General features: G+C 36.4%; 1 protein-coding gene and 1 non-coding gene across 3 annotated transcripts in view; one reads left to right on the top strand and one right to left on the bottom strand.

The window, feature by feature from the left end:
- Positions 1 to 22,205, top strand: part of KCTD5 (potassium channel tetramerization domain containing 5) — a 79,192-nt gene that overhangs the window by 16,374 nt on the left and 40,613 nt on the right. The window lies entirely within an intron of this gene.
- Positions 3,276 to 3,381, bottom strand: LOC141496771 (U6 spliceosomal RNA). The gene has a single exon (XR_012471165.1). It is a non-coding gene; the product is annotated as a U6 spliceosomal RNA (small nuclear RNA).

Genomic DNA, 22,205 nt, shown 5'->3' with positions numbered 1-22,205 from the left:
TACAGAGTTGGTGATGAGAGTCTCTCCCCTTAAGGAACTTGTTTACATTTGGGCAGTGTAGATAACTTGCATGCTGATGAACATATCCAAAATAAATATGGGGTATTTTTTTGCTGGAAGGCACTAGTAGCCAGAGGAATAAATAAAGGTTTCATAGAGATCATTGCACAAGATATTTTCACTGGCATTTTTCTTTCTTGGTTTATGTTCATAAACAATATCCTTTTTGATGTGGAGACTGACTCAGTCTTTGGCTTGCTTAAAATCATAGAACTCAACTATATGGTTCTTAATTCAAATGTGATCCTTTTCTTTATGATTAAATTTGAAGATAAACCAGAGCTTTAAGTCCTTGACAAGTATAATTCTGGAATGATAATTCTGTCTTCTCTTTGAAAACCCTGAAGGTGCTCCAGATTAAGAATAACTTCGTCAGTCTTGTAAGAGGAAGATTCTAAAAAGCAGTGATAGGGGAGGAGGGGTACATTTCAGGCATAGGCAGCTTGAACTAATGAATGGAGGTAGGAACTTGCATGGTGGGTTCAGGGGAAATGACTGTTTCATTTCAATTTCACTGAAAGTACATTAGTAGAATGAAGTATGACCAAATAAGTGAAAGGCAGATTGTGGAGGGCTTTAAATTCTAGGCTAAGGAATTTGTATTTTATTTATAGGTACTAGTTGAATACTGAGAATATTAAATTTTAGACTAAGGAATTTGTATTTTATTTATCGGTACTAGTTGAATACTGAGAATATTTGAATAGAGAGAGAAGCGTACTATGATGATTATTTTGTTAGTTTTTTGAAGGTTGTATTGGAGAGATGAGAAACTAGAGCCAGGGAAACCAATTACAGTTGGGAGATTGGTGGTGATGAAATCCTGATCTAGGATGATGGCGGGTTAAATTAATAAATGAACAAGCAATCATTTATTAGGTGCTTACTTCAGCCATCTGTCCCCTTGCTGCCTCCTTAGAATTTTCTGATAATTTCCTTGCATACCTGAATGTTCTTTTATATAACTCCAGTAGAGTGTGAACTCTTTGAGAGCAGAGGCTGTTTTGCTTTTTTTCTTTCTGTATCTTCAGTCTTAGAACTGTGCTTGAATCTTTGTAAGTACCTAAATGCATTTTCATTCATAAGATCATAGCAGTAAAGCTGGTCATTTAGATAATCCCCTCTATTTTCAGATGAAGAAATCAAGATGAGGAGAGCTTGAGTGATTTGCCCAAGTTGATGGACTCTGATATAGACATAGATCTTTTTTAAACTGTAAAAAATTTTAGGCATTATCTAATCCAATACCTTCACATTTTCACATGAGGAAACTGAAGATAATTTTTTTTTACTTGACTTGGTTCACAAAGCTAGAATTAGAATCAAAGTATATTGATCTTAGTGTATGATCTTTTCCACTATATCAACTATCTTGTCTTCTAAAATATTTAAAAAGAAAACTTATTGAGGGGTAAGGTAAGTAAGTGGTACAGTGGATACAGCACTCAGGAGGACCTGAGTTCAAATATACCTCAGATACTTGACACTTAATAGTTGTATGTTGGGGCAGCTAGGTGGCGCAGTAGATAGGAGCACCAGATAGAGCACCGGCCCTGGAGTCAGGAGTTATCTGAGTTCAAATCGGGCCTCAGATACTTAATTACCTAGCTTTGTGGCCTTGGGCCCTATTTGCCTTTCGAAAACAACAACAAAAAAATAGTTGTGTGTCCCTGGACAACTCACTTAACCCTGATTTGCCTCAGCCTCCCCACTTTCCAAAAAAATTTTTTTGAAGATATTTTTGAATTGTAAAGTTGATGATTGTGTTACAGATATTTGTGCTTAATTTTTTTTATTGCTGAGCAACTTTCAAGACAGATGGATAAAGTGAATTTATTTATGACATTCAATTTCTAAATGGTTATCTTAATATGAATACAATTAATACTGAATTTTTTGCAACAATTCATAATTTTAAAAGTGCTTTTACATACACTCTTTCGTTTGGTTTTTACAGCTATTAGTTTTCTCATCAGGTAAGATTTGTATTATCTTCATTTTATAGAAGAATCGGGAGCCGAGAGAAGAGAGGAAATTGCAGGCCCAGGACTTCAAGTCTTCAGAACTTCATATGCTCCTTAATTGGAATTCTTCTAGTAACTTCTTACCTCCACTCTTTTAGTTTTTGCAAGGCAATGGGGTTAAGTGGCTTGCCCAAGGCCACACAGCTAGGTAATTATTAAGTGTCTGAGACCAGATTTGAACCCAGGTACTCCTGACTCCAAGGCTGGTGCTTTATCCTCTACGCCACCTAGCCACCCAAGACATTTTTCTTAAGTGAAAATTTGTCCATGTGACTCCTTGAATTCAGTCAACTCCATCAGTTCCCTCTTCTGGGATAAAATAAACTCCCCATTTTTTCTTTCCATATCACTTAATACTCCTTCCACAATATGTGATCCACGTAAACTAGCCGTCTCTCTTTACTTCTCTTCTATAACATCTTATCTCCTGTCTCAGGGTTTTGACACTGGCTGTGGCCATGCCTTTAATGCCTCTCTTCCTTAAGTTACAACTTAAGCATCTTTTTCTTCCTGAAGCCTCCAACTAGAGAGTTCCTTATTTCCCAGATGCCTTTGTATATATTTGCTGTTTATATTTTTATATGTATTTGTCTCCGATGTTAGAATGTAAACTTCTGGGAGTTTTTTTTTTGTTTGTTTTTTGTTTTAGTTTTTAGTAAGGAAATGGAGTTAAGTGACTTGGTCACAATGCTAGGTAAATATTAAGGGTCCGAGGTTGAATTTGAACTCGGGTCCTCCTGACTCCAGGACTGGTGCTCTATCCATTGCACCACCTAGCTGCCTGGAATGTAAACTTCTTGTGGGTAGCCTCTGTTTGATTCTTTGGACTTGTATTTCTTTAACCTAACAGTGCCTGGCACATACTAAGCATTTAAAAAATACCTTTTGATTGAGCAGGAGAGTGATAGGATCAGGTTTTGTATTTCAGGAGGATTGTTTTGACAATTTTTTGAATGACTGGAGGGAGAGATTGGTTAGAATACTGCTGGAATAATTGTATTATAATTGAAAAGTATAACAGTGGTCTGAAACTAGGTTGGTGATAATGTAAATGGAGAAGAAGGAATTATTTAATGTAAGAAGTTGTGAAGACAGAATTGACAAAATATGACAGTTGGTTGCATGTGAAGGAATAGTAAGGAAAAGGAATAGTTAAGAAAGGTTCTAAGATTGTAAATCTTCATGACTGGAAGGACAGTGATTCTCTTCACGTATTTACGTGTCATCCTTGTGTAAGGGCCATGTTAATCTTGTCTATATTGTTCCAATTTTAGTATATGTGCTGCTGCTTTAGTATATGTGAAGTGAGCATGTGATAGGGTGAAATGAAAAGATTATGAATTTCTTATTTGGTAATATTTCTTTATTTTCTTTTCCCCATTAATCTTTTCAGTTATTAAGTTTCTTGAACTTATTAAAAAAGTCTTTGAGCAATAAAATAAAAAAATTAGTTTTTAATCTATTGAAAGATGTGAAGGTAGGTTTGCAGTTGATGAATTTCTTGGTCACAGGGGCTTCTTAAATGGTCTACGTTGGTGGAAAGAGTACTTAAACCATTTATTTACTGAATTCCAGAATGTGGGAGGTCAGTTTATCTCTAAAATTTGAGTGAGTTAATTTTTTTCCTATGAATCATTTTAAAATTTACCAAATTCTTTAGATTAACTTGACAATTCAGCTCTTATGGCTTCTCAGATGCTGTCAGAGTGTGGCAGGATCTATGAGGTCATCTTGTTTTATTTTATAAATGAGGAAATTGAATCCTGGAAAGGAGTTGACCTCATGAAGCCATAGATTTATCAGTGAGGGAAATCACAGATGGTCTAATCCAGCTTCCTCATTTTTTGGATGAGGAAACTGCAATCTATTTAGTTACTTAACCAAGTTCACACAGGTAGAAAATAGCAAAGGTGTGGCCAAAGTACTTAACACTGTATTATACTTACTTTTTATAAGTTTGGTCTCTCGAGTAAGAAACTTTGTTCCAAGACCACTCTGAATCCATTTAACAATATTTGTAAATATTCTAAGTGAGAGTGTCTAGCCCAGTACAATACAGCAACATACTCTAGAGATAAAACCTAAGGTATATTCTTATGAGAAATGAGAAGTATCTTAGAAGTTACCTTCAGATTTGTGTGAACTGATGCTGAGCGAGATGAGCAGAACCAGAAAAACATTATACACCCTTACAGCAACATGGGGGTGATGATCAACCTTGATGGACTTGCGCATTCCCTCAGTGCAACAACCAGGGACAATTTGGGGCTATCTGCAATGGAGAATACAATCTGTATCCAGAGAAAGAATTATGGACTTTGAACAAAGACCAAAGACTATTACCTTTAAATTAGGGGAAAAACCCGTTATCTTATTATGTAATTTTACTATCTCATACTTTATTTTTCTTCCTTGAGGATATGATTTCTCTGTCATCACATTCAGCTGAGATCAGTGTATAATGTGGAATCAATGTAAAGACTAACAGACTACCTTCTGGAGGGGAGCAAGAATGGGGGGGGGGGGAAATTGTAAAACAAAATAAATAAAATCTTTCAAAAAAAAAGAAGTTACCTTGACTCTTTCCCTTTGTATACTTATAGGAATGTCAGATGGGTCCTAGCATGTAAAGGCATTTAAAGCCATTAGAACCATTAGTACAGCTTGAATTAGGTTCTTGGGATTTGGGGAGTGGAAGCCAGGGAGAAAATGGCAACTACTTTAGTTGTCTTGTAGGATCATCAAAACAAAGTCTCAAAAATTTATGAAATTATTTCTCCTTTATGTATATTTTCCTTCTACTCATCCCTCTCCTCCTTTCCTTTGCACCCCTGTCTCGCTTTCTTAGCTTCCAGGTGTGTATTTTCTTCCTTATTGGAATGTAAACTTCTTGGTGGCAGAAATTTTTTTTTAAACTCATGTCATCTGAGTTTAGCACAGTTCCTGCCACATAATAAGTACTTAATTTTTTGTTTTTTTTTTTAGGTTTTTGTAAGGCAAATGGGGTTAAGTGGCTTGCCCAAGACCACACAGCTAGGTAAATTATTAAGTGTCCAAGACCGGATTTGAACCCAGGTACTCCTGACTCCAGGGCCGGTGCTTTATCCACTGTGCCACCTAGCCGCCCCATAAGTACTTAATTAAAAGCTTGCTGACTGATTTTTTTTTATCAGTTACACTTTCCTTCTTTTCACCTTCCATTGTCTTCCTCCAATCTTTATTTTTGAAGCATAGTCACAGGTTGATACTGATCTTACCATTCTGCTTTATGTCTTCATTGACCTTTCCATATTTCCTTACATTCCTCATGGCTTGTGTTCTATTACTCCATCAATTATTCAGCCATTCTTTAATTGTAGGTTTTTTCCCTTTAGTATTGATTGGATCTAAATGAACTTCTGTAAACCAAGATACTTGCAGGAAGGGAAAAAGAAGTGAACTAAGGTATCAGAAGACACAAACTTTTCAGTTCAGAAAACTCAAATGTTAAAAACATTTTGAACCTTTTCTCCAAGACTTCAGGGAGAGTTGGAAGCACCTTAGGTATTTACAGCAGTATTTCTAGTCTTCCTTCTTCTTTGCTCAAATCTTCTACAATATTGTATACGATATATGATTATTATACATATTACAAAAAATAATGAAACTAATAATACACTCCCCTCCCCCAAATAAATCAATGGAAAATTGTTAAAAGTTAATTTGGAGGGATGGCTAGGTGGCACAGTGGATAAAGCACCGGCCCTGGAGTCAGGAGTACCTGGGTTCAAATCCGGTCTCGGACACTTAATAATTACCTAGCTGTGTGGCCTTGGGGAAGCCACTTAATTCCGTTTGCCTTGCAAAAAAAAAAAAAATCCTAAAAAAAAGTTAATTTGGTGGGTAACCATGGAGGAAGGATGGTGGAGATGGACCAGTAGTGGAGAACATAACCTGTAATGAATCTAGAACTTACTTAGTTCTACCTTTACTTCATCATATAATACAATTATTCTAGTCATGCTGCCTTTTTGGCTTGACTATTTTGATTTTAGTGGAGTTAGGACATTGCCAATGATATGTTGGAAAGTTATAGCAGTACAAGGATATCACTCCTGTGTGTTAGTGTGAAATGAGTCTATTGGTGTTTGAGCCCACAGGCCAGGGTCTCTCAGCTGTAATTGTTGCAAGACCACCTCAGGTTCCAGTCTGCCTATCTATGAGATATAGTTAGGGTCACTAGATTGGTTAGGTTTTACACTAGCCTTGCCTGTCTAGGTAGCTTCTTCTGACTAATGTGCAATTAAGTTCTTATAGTGTTCCATGAGGGTTGCTCCATATAGTTGATGCTATCAGATATAATTATATATTGTGGAAGATCATTATTAGGCACACCCCAGTCAATCAGTCAACAGAACTCCTGACTACTATTAACTTATCAAGGAGAGAAAATGCAAAAAGGGCTCAAACTCTATTTGAAAGAGTAGCTGTTTATATAAAAAAGAGGACCTGATTTTTATTTGATACTTAATGAAATCCATCTGACTATAACTAGGGACTGGTATTGTTCCAGAGTCAATTGACATTTAAATTAAAAAAGGAAATAATATTAATATTTTCTCATGTCCTTTGTATTCTTTTATTTTGTACCACCCTTACTGCTAGGAACCTTAAGAATCAGGGATAGAATGATATTTGCAAACAGTAGAGCTTTTTTTCATTCTGAGAATTTGACATGAGATGTGCATGCCACCATGACAGATTTTCTGTGGTGGGCAAACATCCTCAAAGAGTGAAGTGTAAGTTCCTGGAGGTCAAGGTTGATGAATTGAACTCCTTTAATAATCAAACGCTAGCGTTTCTTCACTTTTTGTGTGTGTGCTTGGTGAAATCTATGAATCCTTTCAGTGAATAAGGTTTTTAAAATTCATAAAATGAGATATAAAAAGGAAACTGATGATGTTAAAGTATAGTTATTAAAATATTTTAAAAGCATTGATAGTACTGAAGGTTAAGACCTCCAATGAAGGGAAACCCTATACTTGCAGAAATAGCCCATCAGCAGGTAAGTTTTAAGATTGTTTTCGGGGAGGCTAGGTGGCGCAGTGGATAGAGCACTGGCCCTGGAGTCAGGAGTACCTGAGTTCAAATGTGGCCTCAGACACTTAATAATTCCCTAGCCGTGTGGGCTTGGGCAAGTCACTTAACCCCATTTGCCTTGCCTTGGAAAAATCTAAAAAAAAATAATTCTTTTGCCAGCAAATCCAAATCTACCTACTTGTAATTTCCATTCAACAAAATAAATAAATCTCTCCCCTATTTACCTGACAGCCCTTCAGATACTTGATAATAGCTTACTTGATAATAGCTATCATGACCTCCCTGGGCTGTTTTCTTCTCCAGGTTAAATAAACATATCCAATTTCTTCAATCTATCTTCTTTTTTGTTTTTGTAAAGAATATCTTGTTTTTTCTAATTAGATGTAAATATAGTTTTCAACATTCATTTTTTATAAGATTTTGAGTTTCAAATTTTTTCTCCTTCCCAGGATGGCAAGCACCTGATATAGGTTATACTTATGGCAGTACTATAAGCATATGTCCATATTAGTCATGTTGTGAAAGAAGAAACAGAACAAAAAGCCACAAAAAAAAGTGAAATTAGTGTGTTTTGTTTTGCATTCAGACTCCATCGGTTCTTTCTCTGAATGTAGGCAATATTTTTCATCATGAGTCTTTTGAAAATATCTTGGATAATGTATGTCTGAGAAGAGCTAAGTCTGTCGTAGTTGATACTACAGTGTTGCTGTTATTGTGTATAATGTTCTCTTGGTTTTGCTCACTTCACTCAGCCTTGTTTTATGCAAGACTTTTCAGGTTTTTTTTTTAAACTGCCTTATTTTTTAACACAATATTCCATTATATTCATATACTCTATTGTTGTTCAGTCATTCTCCAATCGATGTGTAAAGCCTCAATTTCTAATCCTTTACCCCACAACAAGATCCGTTACGAATATTTTTGTACAGATAGGCCCTTTTTCCTTTTATATGATCTCTTTGATATATAGGCCTATTAATAGTACTGCTGGATCAAAGAGTATGCAATTTGATTGCCCTTAGTACATAGTTCCAAATTGCTTTTCAGAAATAATCTATCCTCCTAAATGACCTGGACTCAAGAGCTTTCACCATCTTGACTGCTCTCCTCTGGATGTTCTCCACCATAACTCTACTCTAACTGCTTTAAGGTTAGTAAATGGTAAAGATCAGTTATTATTTTTATACACAAGGAAGTTGTTCTATCATATACCCTGCCAGGATGCCTCTTCTTCCTATTTCCCAGGTGCTTAGCAAAGTGCTTTAATAAATATTTCTAGATTTGGGTGGGAGGACAGATTTTTGAGATCCATAGTTCTTGCTCCATCTAGACTAAATAAGTTCACTTATTCCTTCAAGTGTTGGATTAGATAACAAGTTCTTTCTAATTCTAGGATTTTGATTGTAAAATAATATTCCTAAAGAAGTTTACATTTTGCTTGAGGAAGTAAGGCATACTTAGGTCAGAAGATTCTGATTCTTAACTCCATTATAACTGAGAATTCTTTACTGTTGTGATTCATACAGGTAAACATAGCATGTAATGACTAGAAAGAGCACCAGCTGTAAGTGAAGAGATCTTTTATAGGCTTGGGTCTTTCGCTAACTCTGTGATCTCAGGGAAGTAGCTTAATTTTGCTTCCTCTTCTATAAAGTAAGGGGGTTGGAGTCAACATCCTAAGACCTCCTTTGATGCTATATTCTGTCATTCTTTTTTCTTTTTTTTTTTGCAAAGCAATCACCTAGGTAATTATTAAGGGTCTGAGCCCCATACTCTATCCACTGTGCTACTTAGCTGCCCTTAAGACTAAAAGCTTTACCTGACTTTCTGCATATGTGGAAGAAGGTCTTTGGAAAGTATCATAGATGAGAATTTTATTTTTTTCCAGAGACTGTCAGGATTATTTCACTATTTTCAGGGGGGAAAATTTTTAAGAGATGTTGTTAAGCTCAAGATTCACTAATGTCTTGTAAGAATTAGGTAAACAAGGATTTGGAAAATTTATAACAGATATTAGTATTTTAAGAGTATCAAATTAGGGGCAAAAATAGTCACATTTCATGACTATTTTTAGTTTGTTAAACCGTTGATAGGAAACACAGAAAACCTTTCGCACATATTTATTAGATAGTGAACAACTTTCATGGGCTAAAAGTTACTGATCCTTGAAGATTATTTAGGGTTCCTCTTGCAGTTTTACAATTTCACATCCTTCATCCCTTTGTTCCTAAATGAGATTAGCAAATAATGTTGCTTTTTGTATTTGTTTCTGTTTGATCACTCCTCCAGATCTTGTTTTTCAGGAAGTGTCTAAGAGAAGCTTCTAGTATCTTTTAAAGTTGACCCTCATTTAGCTTAAGGAGTGGTGTTTCCAAGCAAAGAACATTGACCTGTGACTAAGAAGTCATGCCTGGGCTTTATTTTCATAACTTTGCCACTGGGTGATGATCTTAAACAAATTGCTTTATCTCTATAGGCTATGTTTCTTCCCCTTTAAAATGAGATTGCCAAAGAAGATCAGTAACAAAAAGAAATTCACCACCAAAATATTTATAGCAGCACTTTTTTGTAGTAGTGAAGAGCTGGAAAGAGAGATGTCAATCAACTGGTTTACTCAATTGGACTAAATGAGTTGTAGTATCTGAAATAATGGAATATTATCAGGTTGTAAGAAACTTTGGTTATGTTGAGTTTGGAGAGACATGGGAAAGACTTCCATGAACTGATGTAAAGTGAAATAAATAGAACCAGAAAATTAACATACAGTGACCACAGCAACATAAATATAAAGAACAAAACCAATAAAAACTGAGTGCTATAAAGTTATAAAAAGAGCTATGAGATGATTAGCACCTCCCCCAACTTTTTACGTAGAGATTGGAGACTATGGATGTAGAAAATGACATAAAATTGTTAAACTTGTAAAAATACATTAATTTTCATGTGATTGCTTTCTGGAAGGGGAAGGATGTATTGGGAAATGGAGGCAATGTAAAAAAAGCAATCAATAAAAAGTATACTTTAAAAAATAAATCTTGGGGTCTGAACTTTAAAATATTTTGATAACTATAAAGATAATTGTTTTCCTTTGCAATCCAATATATTTTAATTTATATTTTCAAAAACATTCTCAGAAGGGGACTATAGATTGGACCAATCTGTCAGTGAGGTTCATGACTCAAAAAGAGTTAAGGACCCCTGGACTTAAGTAGTCTTTAAGGTCATTTCTAGCTCTGAAAGGTTTTTATAGCCCCAATGTTACTTTTCACTGTAAAATCAAGGGAATATTCATTATGTTGGATACTTTCTGGTTGGAAAAAACCTGTTGTTTTCTAAAAGCTAGTACTTGGGATTTGAACTCAGGATTCCTATTTAGCTGTTAGGATCTTTATCTTGCTGATCTGAAGCATTTTATAAATGACTCCTAGATTTATGTGGCCAGCTCTAATCTTTCTCCCAAGCTCCAGGCCTGAATCACTAATATCCTATAGACATTTAAAGTTGTGTGTCTCATAGACATACCCAAAGCAGAAATTACTCCTGCCTCCTGGCATGAGCTTTATCACCCCCCCTTTTTTTTGAGGAAATTGGGGTTAAATGACTTGTTACAGGGTCACACAGCTAGAAGGTGTCCTGAGGCTGAATTTGAACTCACATCCTCCTGATTCCAGGGCCTGTGCTCTATCCCCTATACCATCTACTTGTCAGTTCCTTCCACCTCTTAGAATTTTTAACTTCCTTCAGTCTCAGCACTGTCTTCTACAAAGTTTTTCCTGCTACCCCTTTTTCTATTGCCTTCCCTTCCAAAGTTGATTTATATATATTTTGTATATACATGCTGTCTCACCCCAGATTATGTTAGCTTCAAAAGGCAAGGAGTATTTCATGTTTTACTTTATTTTCCTGGGGTCTACTACAGTGTCTCAAAATTAGTAGACAATAAATACTTTTTGATTGGTCTTCCCATATTTCTTTACTAGATTTTTGTCAGATATTGTACTTAATCTCTTTTCCCTCTTTGGAGAAATTTGATTCCCTCAGGCATTCTCCCCCTGCCCAGTACTTGGATTAGGGGGGAGAGTAATGTTTGGAATATTGGCTACTTCTGTAGTATATTCATCTGGTATCTTACCAGATCTGGACTTTCTGCTTTGAGCTGACTAATGCCCTATCACTTATAAATTTTTTCATTAACTCTTTTGCTCAGAAGGGACATTTTGTTTTTTAAATAAATTGCCTGATTTCACTACTTTGTTACTTTGCATTTATCTCTATATGGGTATCCCTTTTTCCTATTCAGATTTCAACCCCTACCCCATACATATATCTCCTTATTACCTGAAGTTCTCATTTGTAAATTTTCCATAGAATGTCCACCAAACCGACTATTATTTCCTCTTGTTTTCACCATTACCAGCTCAACTTCTTGTCTTTTCAGACCATGTTTCCTATGTAAGTCAGCATTATGCAAATTGTTAAAATGGCCATATTTTATTAAGAATACTTAAATATAATATATGGGCATTAAGATAGTTACTGAATGAAAATATGATACTAAAAGAGCAGAGAATTTTTGAATATCTGTTGCATGGTATTTTTATCTAATAGCTCAAAACAGCCTCAAAATTAATTGTATCCGTATTTAGAAGCATCATGGAAAATAATTGGTTGCACTGTGGACATAGCCATGTGAGGGTCTTTAGGTCTTTAATGATAAATGTTAAAAGGGGATTCTTTCTATACATGACAAATGTCACAGAAACATATATTAATTGAAAGGGACTTTAGAGCTAATGTAGTAATGTCTCCACAGAGCCATTACCACTTCAACATCTGAGGGAACTAAAACATGGTGAGATTGTAAGATCACATGACTAGTAAATAGCAGTAAGAACTTGAACCCAAATCTTCTGTCTTTCAGTTATCTCTTCCTATCATAGTACCATACAGTTAACTAGGTTGAAAAAGATAGGACAGTTTTTGCAAATATTTTGTTCCATGGAAATAATGTTGTAAATAGGACATATTCCTGGATAGCCAAAATTAAATCATCATCATCATCATCATCATTGGGAGTAGAAATGGCATAAGCACTAAAGATTCTTGTAGTTTGACTGAGCTAAGTGCAGTAGAAATAGCCCTGTAATAAATGACCAGGTTGAACAGTAGGGTTTTGCAAAGCAATAGTGGGGTATGATTATAATTTATGAAGATGGAGTTATGCAGGAATAATGCTTTGTAATTGTTGAGAATAGAAAATGACATTTACATCTTTGCCCTTCTCAGTGGTTCTCTTGACCTGTTCATGACTATGATGGAATAATGCACTGAATCACTATTGCATTTTATGGTACAAATTTTGTCAGGGGTTGCCCTTTTCTACTCTTAATTAAAAAATCTGCAAAATTAACATTTGAAATTAGCATATCTTTAATTAGTAAAGAGGAAGCATCTTGTGGTGCCATTTTTGCTATTGCAGCTCTCCTTTAAAGATTATCATGCAGGGGAAAATCAGTGACTGCTTTTCAGGGCTAATAGTTTGAATTTATTTTTTATTTATGTTGGTTTTGTCACAGTTTCAGTGGAAAACTATTGTGCTGTCTTTGTATATGGAAGACAGCTGACCTTCAATACCCAAGTAGAATATTTTTTTTTCTTTTGTTTTTTGTAAGGCAGTGGGGTTAAAGTAACTTGCCCAAGGTCACACAGCTAAGTAAGCATTAAGTGTCTGAAGTTGGATTTGAACTCAAGTCCTCCTGACTCCAGGTTCAGTGCTCTACCCACTGTGCCACTTAGCTGAATAATAAAATTCTTTTTCCTTCCTTCCTTCCTTCCTCCCTCCCTTCCTTCTTACTTTCCTTCCTTTTATCCTTCCTCCCTTTCTTCTTTTCTCATTGTCCAGCGTCAGGAAAGATCTCTTCCTCTTCTGAGATGGAATGCTTTGTTTTTTAATAAGAAAAGTAATGTAATGAAAACTTATTTCAATTTAGTTTTCCCTATTCATTCAAGTTGAGAGGAATGGCACTGTCCTGAAATTCTATAGTAACTACTTCCTATACCATCTATAAAAAAGTAACTAATCAGGAATGACCTTTTTCCTATTAGATAAAGAGTTTATCAAGAATAGAGCCTGGGGGTAGCTAGGTGGTGTAGTGGATAGAGCACCTGCCTGGGGTCAGGAGTACCTGAGTTCAAATACTTAATAAATACCTAGCTGTGTGGCCTTGGGCAAGCCACTTAACCCCACTGCCTTGCAAAAACCTAAAAAACAACAAAACAAAACAAGAATAGAGCCTGGTTGCCTCTTTCTTTGTCTTCCTAGCTGGGCCCATGTCTTCCACTGTAGTTGCTGCTTCATCTTTGCTTGTGCCATTGAACCACATTTATCCCCTACTGAGACTTTTTCTCTGCTTGATTTCTTCTTGGCCTTCAGAGCTGCTACTGCTACCCCTGTGAAGAAATCATCTATGGAAGGATAAAGGTGGAGGAGACCTTATAGGCCATCATTCTGTCCATTACCCTAATTTTGTAGATGGAAAACCCAAATCTTGATTGGAGAAGGCAGAGATCACATAGCAAGATGGGAAAGAACTGGAACTTAGAATTTACCCTATTCAGTGTTTTTTCCCCTGTACCTTCCAGGCAAGAAGGGGATCAGTTCACTAGTCAGAACCAACTCCTGTATCTGTACCTTGGGTATCACTGAGTCACTAAGACAAATTTCTGATAGACCTAGGCTTATACCTGTAATAATGTCACCAGAGCTAGTGCCCTTCCTCTGTAGAGCTTGTTTTTTATGTCAATCTACACCTTGTATTTTTAGTTACATTTCCTGTGTGTATGACTCACCTCCTTAGCTGGCCTCTATACATGCTGCATTTTTCATCTTTTGACTGTGTGCATTTTTTATTTTGGTTTTATTTATTTTTGCTTATTTAAGGCAGCAGGGTTAAATGACTTGCCTGAGGTCACACTGCTAGGCAATTATCGAGTATCTGAGGTCGAATTTGAACTCAGGTCCTCTTGAGTCTAGGACCGGTGCCCTATCCACTGTGCCACCTAGCTGCTGCCTGACTGTGTTTTTTCTCTGGCTGACTGCCATGCCTGGAATTCTCTCTTTTCATTTCTGCCATCACTTGGTATCTTTAGATCCCAACTAAAACCCTACCTTCTACAAGGACCGGTTCCTGATCACCCTGAATACCAGGTTTCCTTTTGTTGTTTATCCCCTATTTATTCTGTATTTTTCTCATTTTCATGTTGTTTCCTTCATTAGACTGAGCTCCTTGAGAGCAGAGCCTGTCTTTTGCTTTTCTTTATATTTCCAGAGCCATAGCCCCAGCACCTTACACAGTAGACACTTGCTAAGTGCCTCTTGACTGATCGACTGTAATATGGGAGGGGGGTGCTTCTGGTCCTTTGTATCTTCTCCCAGAGTCTTATAGAAAGGTCTTGTATTTAGAGCTCCTTCAGTGGAATTCATTGTATCCACATTGAGTAACAACTGATTTGTGAGAATCTCTTCATGAGGAAAGGTTGGGGGGGGGGCAGTGGGTGGTATTTCAGTACTTCACAGGATTAACAGTGGCAGCTCTGAAGGCCAAGGAGAAATTGACCAGAGAAAAAGTCTAAGTAGGAGATAAATGTGGTTCAATGGCACAAACTGGGATGAAAAGTGGCACTGATGGGCAAAAGAGCCTTACTCATGGAAGTATAGCATATCAGAGGAAGAAGTAACCTTGGAGATCATCAATCTAACTTAACCCTCTCATATGATAGAAGAGTAAACTGAGACCTAGAAAGAGGAAGTGATTTACTCAGTCACAAAGCAAATAATGGACAAGAACAGGCTTTGAAGTTCCACCATCTGACTCCAATGCCAGTATTTGTTCAGTATACCATGGATTCTCAATAGATGCTGAAAAAGCTTTTGACAAAAACCGGACCCATTCCTACTAAAAACAGAGAGCCTAGGAGTAAATAAATCCATTGTTCCTTAGAGTAATAAGAAGTATCCATCAGAAACTATCAACAAGCATTATATGCAATGGGGATAGGCTAGATGCATTTCCAGTAAGAACAGGGGTGAAACAAGGATACCCATTATCACCACTATTAGTATTGTATTTGAAGGGACAGCTGGGCAATGCAATAGATAGAGCATTGACTCTGGAGACAGGAGGACCTGAGCTCAAATCCAGCCTCAGACACTTAATAATTACCTACCTGTGTGTCCTTGGGCAAGCCACTTAACCCCATTGCCTTGCCAAAAAAAAAAAGAAAGAAAAACAAATATTGTGTTAGAAATGTTAGCTTTAGCAATAAGAGAAGAAAAAGAAATTGAAGGAATTAGAATTGGTAAGGAAGAGACAGATGACATGATGGTATACCTAGAAAATCCTTAAAAATCATCTAAAAAGCTACTAGAATTAGCAACTTTAGCAAAGTTGCAGAATATAAATAAACTCTCATAAATCCTCAACATATACATACATATATATGTGTGTGTGTGTGTGTATATATATATATATATGTATATATATATATATATATATATATATATATATATATATATATATATATATATGAAACACTAGCTAGATGCAGCAGAAAGAGCTAGAAAGAGAAATCCCATTCAAAGTATAGCCAGACAATATAAAATACTTGGGAGTCTACCTGCCAAGGTAGACTCAGAAACTTTTTGAAAACAATTACAAAATACTTCTCACACAAAGAAAACCAAATTTAAATAAATGGGCAAATATCAGCTGCTCATGGGTAGGCTGAACTAATATAACAAAAATAACAATTCTGCCAAAATTAAACTATTTAGTGCCCTACCAATCAAAATTCCAAAATATTACTTTAATGAATTAAGAAAAAATTGTAAGTAAATTCATATGGAGAAGTAAAAAGTCTAGAATTTCCAGGGATTTAATGAAAAAAAGTTGCGAAAGAAGATGACTTAGCCCTACCAGATCTAAAATCATATTATAGAGCATCTGTCATCAGGACTATCTGGTATTAGCTAAGAAATAGAGTGGTGGATCAGTGGAATAGACTAGTTGCAATAGCAAGAAATGATAATAGTGATCTACTGCTTGATAAACCCAAAGAGTCCAGCTTTTGGGATAAAAACTCTTTCTTCGATAAAAACTGCTAGGAAAATTGGAAGTTAGTATGGCAGAAACATGAATTAGACCAACATGTCACACCCTATACCAAGATAAGATCAAAATGGATACAGAATTTAGACATAAAAAAATATAGGCAAACTAGGAGATCAAGGAATAGTTTACCTGTCAGATCTATGGAAAGAGAAGCAGTTTATGACCAAGGAAGAGATGGAGAACATCATTAAAAACAAACTAGATAATTTTTGTTACATTAAATTAAGTTAAAAAGCTTTTGCAGAGACAAAAACCACTGTAACCAAGATCAATAGAAATGCAGTAAATTGGGAAACAATTTTTACAACTAGTGTTTCTGACAAAGGATTCATTTCTAAAATATACAGAGAATTGGGTCAAATTTTTTTTTTGCAAGGTAATGGGGTTAAGTGGCTTGCCCAAGGCCACATACCTAGGTAATTAAGTGTTTGAGGCTGGATTTGAACTCAGGTACTCCTGACTCCAGGGCTGATGCTCTATCCACTGTGCCACCTAGCTGCCCAAGTCAAATTAAAAAAAAAACAAAACAAGCCATTCCCCAATTGATAAATGGCCAAAGGATATGCAAAGGTAATTTACAGATGAGAAAATCAAAGCAATCCATAGTCAAATGAAAAATTGCTCTAAATCACTACTTATTAGAGAAATGCAAGTTAAAGCATCTCGGAGCTTTCTACCTCACACCTTTCAGACTGACCAATATGACCAGAAAGGACAGTGATCAATGTTGGAAGGGATGTGGGAAATCTGCTCCACTAATACATTGTTGGTGGAGCTGTGAACTCATTCAACCTTTCTGGAGAGCAATTTGGAATTATGCCCAAAGGGCAATAAAAAATGTGCATACCCGTTGATCCAGCAATACCACCACTGGGCCTATACCCTGAAGAAGGGCAAAAACAACACTTGTACAAAAATATTCATAGCAGCTCTATTTGTTGTGGCAAAGAATTGGAAATTGAGTGAATTTCCATCAGTTGAAGAATGGCTTAACAAATTGTGGTGTGTGTATATATATAATATATGTAGTAGAACATTATTGTTCTATTAGAAACCAGGAAGGATGGGAATTCAGGGATGCCTGGAAGGATTTGCATGAGCTTGCGCTGAAGGAGATGAACAGAAGCAGAAAAACATTGTACATCCTAATAACAACATGGGGGTGATGGTCAATCTTAATGGACTTGCTCATTTCATCAGTGCAACAATCAGGCACAGTTTTGGGATATCTGTAGAAAGAATTATGGAGTTTGAACAAAGTCCAAAGACCTTTAATTAAAAAAAAAACGTTATCTTATTATGTAATTTTGCTCTCTTATACTTTGTTTCTTCCTTAAGGATGTGATTTCTCTCTCATCACATTCAACTTAGATCAGTGCATACTATGGAAACAATGTAAAGACAAATATATTTTAAAAAACATCATGGATTCACAAGTTTCCTTTACCTTGCAACTAAAATCCTATTTTCCACATGAAACTTTCCCAACTTCTTTTAATTTTGGTGTCATTCCTTAATTATTTACTATGTATCATGTGTATGATACATATAACATGTGTATATATGTATATATTCATGGATGTATATACCTGCTTATACCTATTTGTTTGCCTGTTGTTTATGCCATTAAATTGTGAGCTCCTTGGGTCAGGAACTGTCTTTTGCCTTTTTTTGTATGTTACTCAATATTCCTGATAGTTTTATGGGTTACTAAATACTTAGCAACTGACTAGCAGATGTGCACTTGAAGAAAATAATTTTAACAAAAATGTGAGGAAAGTTTGGAGGGGGAGAGATGACATTGAAGTTTTCAATTTGACTGGAAGGAAGGTGGTGCCTCCTGACAGTACTTTGAAAGAGTTTACAGGTAAAAGATCATGATTTTTTTTGGATGTATTATATTTGAAATGTTTTGTGTACATCTTCTAGACATTTAAGAAGTTCAAAAGGCATTTTGTAATAAAGACTCAGAACTCAGAGGGCACTAAGGCTAGATATATGGATCTGGCCAGTAGTCACATATATAGAAATAAGTGACTCCTTGGTATTTTGAACAAATCTGCCATTGAAATTGGATAATATAGCTTCAAACTCTGTTCTGCCACTTATTTGCTTTGTGACTTTGAGCAGCTCATTTCCTATTTCTAGGACTCATTTTATTCTTCTGTCACATGAGAGGGTTAGTTTAGACTTATTGGTCTCCCATGGACCATAGCATGCCAATACCGTCCATTTTCTTGGCAAGGTTGCTAGAGTGATTTGCCATTTCTTTCTTCAGATTAAGTGACTTGTCCAGGGTCACACAACTAGTAACAGCTAATGAGTCCAAATTTGAACTCTGGTCTTCTGACTCCATACCTAGCATTCTATCGATTGTACCACTTAGCTGCCTATTAGCTCTAGGATCAAGTTTAAACTCCTTGTTAGCATTTAAATCTCCTCACATTCACACTTCCTATCTTTCTAGTCCTCTTACTCATCCTTTCCTTCCTTAAATTCTCAGGAATACTCACCTTCTTACTGTTTCTCATATATGATAATCCATCTCTTGTTTTCATGCCTTTGCATTTTCTATTCCTCTTGTCAAGTGTTTATCCCTTCCTCACCTGTGCTTGTTGTAATCCCTGACTTTCTTTAAGATTTAACCCTTGTACCACTTTCTACAAAAAGGCTGTCTTTAACCTAGTTTCCTCCACCCCCTCCCTCCCAGTTTGCTGGTGTCCTCTCCTCTCTCCAAGTGTCTTGTATGTATTTTGTTTATTTATGTGACTGAATGAGTGTGTGGAAAAAACATTAAGTGCTTTCTAGATGCCAAGAAGTAAGGAATACAAATAGAAAGATGAAATAATTTCTGCTTTTGAGTTTAAATTCTTATTAGTTTTAAAACTAATAGGCTAAGGATTCTTTGGCTGTAGGTATGGCAGATACAAAGGTTTACCGGGGTCCATGGGATACAGAAATAGTACATTTGTCATCTTACTGGAAGGATAGTAATTGGTGATTCTTTTCTCATTAAAAAGAGAATGCCAAGTCTGCTTACAGGTGGAGGTCTGCAGGGGCTTGAGTCTTGCCATCATTGGAAAGTTGGGAATGGACCTGATAGACATGGAGAGGGTCTTCTGAAATCCTTTCATTGGGGTTGGAGATGAATAATTAGCTCATGGCCAACCTGGGAAGAGAACTGAGGCAGTCTCTTGGTGGGGAATGGACTGACTCTTAGCTTAGTCAGCTAAATTGGAGGGCACTTGGTGGGATTTGGCTAAACAGATGTGTAACTCTAAAGGATTTATATGTGTATGTGTTGTCTACCCTCCTAACACTTAGAATGTCAGGTCCTTGAGGTCAAATACTGATTTGCCTTTATATTTGTATTCCCAATGACAGTGCCTGGCAACTTCCTAGGCAAGCTGGAAGTATCAGATGGCTTTGATAAACAGCAAATAAAATGATCCTGGCAATGGACTAAAGTCTCCCTGTCTGTTCCCATCACCTCTGCTCTCTCCATCTTCAGTTTAGAAATTTGGTCCAGATGTTTCAGTACCCCTTACCACCAATAAGAAGATAGCCCATATAATAGTTTACAGACCCTTTCTACTCTCCTTATAAACTTGTGCTCCATAGTAATGTCAGAAATGTGAGAACTATACCCTGGTGTCCTGCAGAATTCACTGTTCTGTTGGAGTGCGGTGAGTTCAGCTGTTTCCAGTCTATCAGCACTTTGTTCTTTTTTTTTTTAAATTAGAGCACTCTTATGTTATTAATGCAGAGGGAGAGCTGCCAAGCTATTATACAAGTGGTCCAGCTCTAAGAGCTACTTGTCTTAATTGTGTTTCCCTGTTGGCTTTGAGATGAATGAAGTTACCTTTTTTACTGTAGACTCTAGAGACCAGACACCAAGAGACCATTTTATACCTTGTAACACTTTTTTTTTAAGTTACATATTGACAAGATTTAATACCCAGTTTACCTCTTGCAGTGCATTTATTTCAGTATGTCATGATAATGATGAAGACCGTATCCTAAGGTTTGAATAGGGAGAAGGAGCACAGTTTAGTTTCAGATTCAGCCACTTAAAAGCAGGATGACCTCCTAGGAGAGACCTGAGTTTGAATCCCTCTCTAGCTTTGTGGGTTTGGATAAATCCCTTTAATTTGTTGAATCTTGGTTTCCTCATTTACAAAATAAGTATGCTGATATTTGGACTATTTCTCTCACAGTGTTATCCAATCCAGTCAAGGATGGTAGGTCAGGTCCCTCTGCGTGTGTGTGTGTGTGTCTGTGTGTGTCTGTGTGTGTGTATGCAGTCCTTTTATAGATCTGGCACATTTATATCGACCTTTTATAGTCTTTTTATAGAACTGGAGGAGACAGCTAGAAACAACTAGGTCGATGTAAAATCCATGCTGAATAGATGAAAGTATTTTGGAAAACTTAAAGGTCTCTAACTCTAAAAATGTGAGTTGTTACTTTGACCTTTAGCCAATCAAGATCTTTTGGGACCATTTCCTCATCTGTAAGATGGGAAAATTACTACTTGTATTATCTATACCATAGGACTGTTGTGAAGCAGGCCCTTTGTAAACAGTTACAGGAAATTTGAAACATTTATCCAATTGAGCTTCAAGAGAGTTCTATTTCTTAAGAAGACAAAAAATAATTTGGGAATAAAATGTATTTTGATAATTTTTGTGGAGCATGACTCCTTTGTAACTTTCTTCCAGAGTATCAGTTATCTTTCTTGGTTGTTTTTTCCAGTCAGTCACTTGGACTGGTATTAGAGCTTGTTATCCCCACTGCTTTGGTTTTGGCAGGTAAAGTTTCTGTGATGTTCTGATGCCTGTGTTTATTTATTTGTTGATAGTGTGATGAAATAACAAGAGCCCAGTGCCACTGGGAACCTTGAGAAACTTACTTGCTCTCTGACTCTCTTTTTCCTCTCTATCAAATGAAGAGGAATGGTTTAGGTGGACTTTTGAGTTCTTGAGCATAAATCTGCAGTTGAAAGAGACCTTGAAGGTCACTGAGTCAAAATGAGACAAAAGCCTCATTTTTCAGACATGTAAGTTTAAAGTCACATAGGTCATAAATATCAAAAGTGGAAATTGAACCCAGGTCTCTTAGCCTATTGTTTCTAAGTGCTTTTCACTGTATGCTCTGTTCTAGTGCAAAAAGCTGTGACCAAAGGGTTGAAGTGAGTTATGCCATTGATTCTCTTACTGTGCCCTGTGACTTTCAAAATTAGAGGATCATTTGAAGGATCCTAGATTTTGAACTAGGAGAGAACTTGGTGGGCATTTGGTTTATTTTCCACATTTTATAAACAAGAAAACTGAGACCTATAGGGGTTAAGTGAATTATAGTGATAGAGACTCTGAATCCAAATTCAGGGCATTTTCTTCTGCTCTTAGGCTGTTTCTCAAGGACCTGAAGATGTTTAAAGGGTCAGAGAAGAGAAGGGTGTGATGGCTGTCATCTCATATATGTCTTCTCATAATTATAATAGAGGGATTTGGAAGAAGTGCTGAGTGGAAGCTACAAACTGGACCGGTAGAAGGAAAACTTTTTTTCATCCAAAAGTGGAAGGAGCTGCCTCAGAAGGTAGTTGGATCCCCCATGGTCAGTTTGTGACTGGAGGCTGATCAACTTTCCTTTTTCCTTTTCCCTTTTCCCCAAGATAGATGGTGCAGTGATTAGAGGAGTCTATAGACCTGAGCTCACACTTAGTAATTCATGATCCTGGGTAATACATTTTACCTTTGTTTGCCTCAGTTGCCTTAATTGTTTTATTTATTTATTTATTAGGTTTCTGTAAGGCAATGGGGTTAAGTGGCTTGCCCAAGGCCACACGGCTAGGTAATTATTAAGTGTCTGA

The sequence above is a fragment of the Macrotis lagotis genome, chromosome 8 (assembly GCF_037893015.1).
Source record: "Macrotis lagotis isolate mMagLag1 chromosome 8, bilby.v1.9.chrom.fasta, whole genome shotgun sequence".
Lineage (NCBI taxonomy): Eukaryota > Metazoa > Chordata > Mammalia > Peramelemorphia > Peramelidae > Macrotis > Macrotis lagotis.
The sequence above is the reverse complement of the archived record's forward strand: the minus strand, read 5'-3'. Positions and strand labels throughout refer to the sequence as shown.